The sequence below is a fragment of the Grammomys surdaster genome, unplaced genomic scaffold (assembly GCF_004785775.1).
Source record: "Grammomys surdaster isolate TR1022 unplaced genomic scaffold, NIH_TR_1.0 125630, whole genome shotgun sequence".
Taxonomy (NCBI): domain Eukaryota; kingdom Metazoa; phylum Chordata; class Mammalia; order Rodentia; family Muridae; genus Grammomys; species Grammomys surdaster.
Genome location: NW_021620469.1, coordinates 1189016 through 1192942, shown reverse-complemented (window position 1 = coordinate 1192942; position 3927 = coordinate 1189016).

Genomic DNA, 3927 nt, shown 5'->3' with positions numbered 1-3927 from the left:
TGAGGTAACCAAATCACAGAATAACACACATGGTATGCACTCACTCATAATTGGATATTATCCCAAAAGCTCAGAATACCCAAGATACAACTCCCAGACCACATGAAGCTCATGAATAAGGAAGACCAAAGTATGGGTGCTTCGGTCCTTCTTAGGAGTAACAAAATACTCATGGGAAGAAATATGGAGAGAAGTTGTGGGACAGAAACTGAAGAAGGGGATATCCAGAGACTGCTCCACCTGACTGTCCATCCCATGTGCAGTCACCAAAGGCAGACACTGATGAGGATGCCAGGAAGTGCATGCTGACAGGAGCCTGATATAGCTGTCTCCTTAGAGATCTGCCAGCGCCTGACATATACAGAGGTGGATGCTCACAGCTAATCATTGAACTGATCATGGGGTTTCCAATGGAGGAGTGAGAGAGAAGACTGAAGGTGCTGAAAGGGATTGAAGCCCCATGGGGAGAGCAACAATATCAATTAACCAGAGCTCCCAGGGTCTAAGCCACCAGCCTGGGAGCACAAGGGATATTGTGCTGTGGCATGGGTTTGGAAGGTTGAGTTGTGAGTCCCATGTCTGCTTCCCCAAAGAGCTGAGGCCATGGCTCAGGGAAGCTGAGGTGCTGGAATTTGACTGAGTTCACTCTGTGAACTCCCAGTGGACATTGACCTGTGAGAAGTCAGACATTGGTTGGAGAGGAGAGCCTTGGTCCCCGTGAAGCATGGAAGCCCCAGTATGGGGGAATTTTAGAGTAGGGAGGTGGGCGTAGGTGAGAGGGGTGGGGACACATCCTGATAGAAGCATGAGGAGGGGTGATGGTATAGGGGGTTTCTGAGTGCGAGGAAATAGGGAAAGGGGATAACATCTGAAATGTAAATAAAATATTCAATTAAAAAAGATCTGATCATCTTATATTCTCAGACAGTGTTTAAAATTTAAAAAAAACAATTATCCCCACTGTTGTAAAAAGTAGAAAACACAAGTTTGATAATTCTAGCTGTTTCTATTAGTAAAGCACAAGGGCACAGTCTTCTATAGCTATCAAACAACATTCTTCTTGGACATTTTTCATCTTTGTGTATGGAAACACTGACCCTGTATGATAATGTTGTCCCATTGCTCCTTCTGTCTGACTCTGTTTGTGTCTCCACGGATCTGTGGGAGACTTTCCCAAACACCAGCATCCAGAGAATGATGCCACCTCATGCTTCATACATGGTCATTACTTTATTGGCCAACCAGACCTTAGTAGATAGTAGGAAAGCCCTATACATATTCAGGACTGAGATGGGGCCTAGAAAATGAGGAGAGCGTAAAGACTAGATCAAGGGCTGGGGGAGGGTAGGGTGATGATCCAAAGTTGGAATTTATCCTTCTGTTCTGGACCACTAGGATGAATCTTCCAGGAGGGAGTTGGCTCACGTGGTCTCCTGAGTGCTATAAGGCAGACTACAGGGATTGGGTTGCCACAATTTTGGATGTTTTGGAAGAAAAAAAAGAGAAGCAAGGTTTTTTAAAAATAAATTGGAAAATTGATGTTTTCAGACTTAACTGACATAAGCTGAAAGCTTTGCACAGGGATCTCTTCTTGTTTCCAAGGAATATGTGGTTCTGTGTTCCAACTACCGCTGGGGTGTTTGAGCTCTGTTCAGGCAAACTCAAAAAATGCTATGCTTCATTTTCCCTATGCTGCGATCTTGTGATGGGGTTTTGAGAAACACTGCTCAGGGGTTGGGAGAATATAGCCTAGGATGGGGGGCATCACACCAGATAAGAAACAAGGCAGGCTGGTGGCCAAAGAGTCAAGGGTTCCCAAGCTCCAGGGAGTCCAGTTGCGCTGGAAAACTTGGGGAATCAGAAAAGAAAGGAGGAGGACTGCAATTGGGGCGGGGGGGCTGTCTCTGGCATAGCTCAGAGAAAATGTTTGAATGTGTGGAGGGACCTTCTGTGGGAGACTTTGGTGGCATCTGTGTATGACGAAGGCTTACCCTCACTGTGGTCCTTGTGGACTAGAGATTAAATACCTTTTGTATAAAGGAATGTCTGGGAAGGAAAGATCACTGGCTAAATCCTCAGAGTCCATCTAGATACCTCATTAGCAGGTAGGTTTCAAGTCAGTGAGAGGAGAAGAAATAAGTCAGTTTTATGTGAGACATCCTCTCCAGGTACATATTAAAGCTGAGGTAGCATCATAAAAAATATTTAATTGGAGGAGTATTGGCTAAGAGTGCAGACACAGACCAGGGATCAACTGTGTTCCTGTAGTCACTTAACAAGGTGCTGTGTGCTCATTTCCTTTCTGGGTTTTCCATTTTCATCGAGGTGGTTAGTTTTTCTGTTTTCTTTTTTAAACCATGCGTATTTTCATTAAAAAAAAATAGAGTCAGCAGGTGATAGCTCACACCTTTAATCCCAGCACTTGAGAGGCAGAGGCAGGTGGATCACTGAATTCAAAGTCAGACTGCTCTATAGAGTGAATTCCTGGAAAGCCAGAGCTAAGAGAAATCCTGTCTTGATAAACAAAAATGAAAATCCAAACCAAAAACAAAGAAAGAAGCTATAGCAAATACTCATGGTTTTCTCTGACTTAGTGGAATGGGGTAGATATCATGATTCCATTTTACTCTCCAACCCATGTAGGCTATTGCCCACTTTGAATGATTGAATATGATGGAATCTGAGTAGCAAGTTACTGGCCTAGCAGGAGAGTCCATGTGATACCATGTGACAGGAAGTGCTGGAGAGCTCTGAATTGAAGCCTAGAAATCCACAGTCTTCAGGAGCTGCTTGATAAGAGCATGTGCCATGTGCTCAAACCCTTCTGTGGTAAGGATACTCCAGCAAACAGTGCCTATGGTAAAAATGAATGTAAATTTTGACTGGAGTCCATTTTATTGGCATTTGAGGGAAAGAAGGGTGTTCTGAAGAGGCTATCAGTTTGTCCAAGGATTATTGTAGAATAGAACAAGCAAGTGACAATATTTTAGTTTTCTAAAACAAAAGAAACATGGCATAGTATTTTTAAAAAATACATGTGAGGTCTATAGTACCTGTATGTTTACATTTTGAAGAAAACATTGCACATATATTGTATAATAAGATAAAAAAATAAAACAAAACAAGTTTATAATTAATATGAGAAAGGCAACAAATTGCCACGTCATTGTAGTGAGAACTAAATTTTATATTTTTTACATGTCAATAATTCAATTTGTTCTACAGTTAACTAGTATCCTAGAAGTGGTGATTGAAAATTTGATAGTAACAGTTTACACTACAAAGCTCAAATTACAGTAGCTGAGACAACAGGGTACTGCCAAAGGGACAGATAGATGGACAGGTCAAGGGAACGGGATAAAAGCACTTTAATAGCCCAGAAAAATATAGTCAATGAGTTGTGGAAAACCCAGCCTCCAATGGATACATTGACACCACAGTTCCTGAATCTATGGTTCAGGGGACATCATGGAAGAGGGACTGAAAATATTGTAAGAGCCAGAAAGTCTTCTGTAAAAGAATCTCTCCTAAAAATGGCTACATAAACAAAACCAGAGCTAACACATCAATGAATGTATTACCATGGAAGGAGGGCAATTCTGCTGGGTCTGATCCCCACACAAGAACTACAAGCAACTATTGACTGCAGAGAGAAGGAGAATTAGAACCTTCCAGGGATGAACCTCCTTATTGGTTATCTAATACAGCGTGTTCATCCTCAACACACATATACAACAAAAAGAGACACAGCTAGTTGTGTTTGTGACAATATCAGATGTCATGCTGACTAGTCTTCTGCCAACTTGACAAAAGCAAGATTCATTTGGAAAGAGGGAATCTCAATTAAGAAAGAAAATGTAGACAGAGTCGGTCTGCTCCCGTCCTGTTGAGAAACTGAATCCTGAGTCATCCAGGAGCCACTGCACT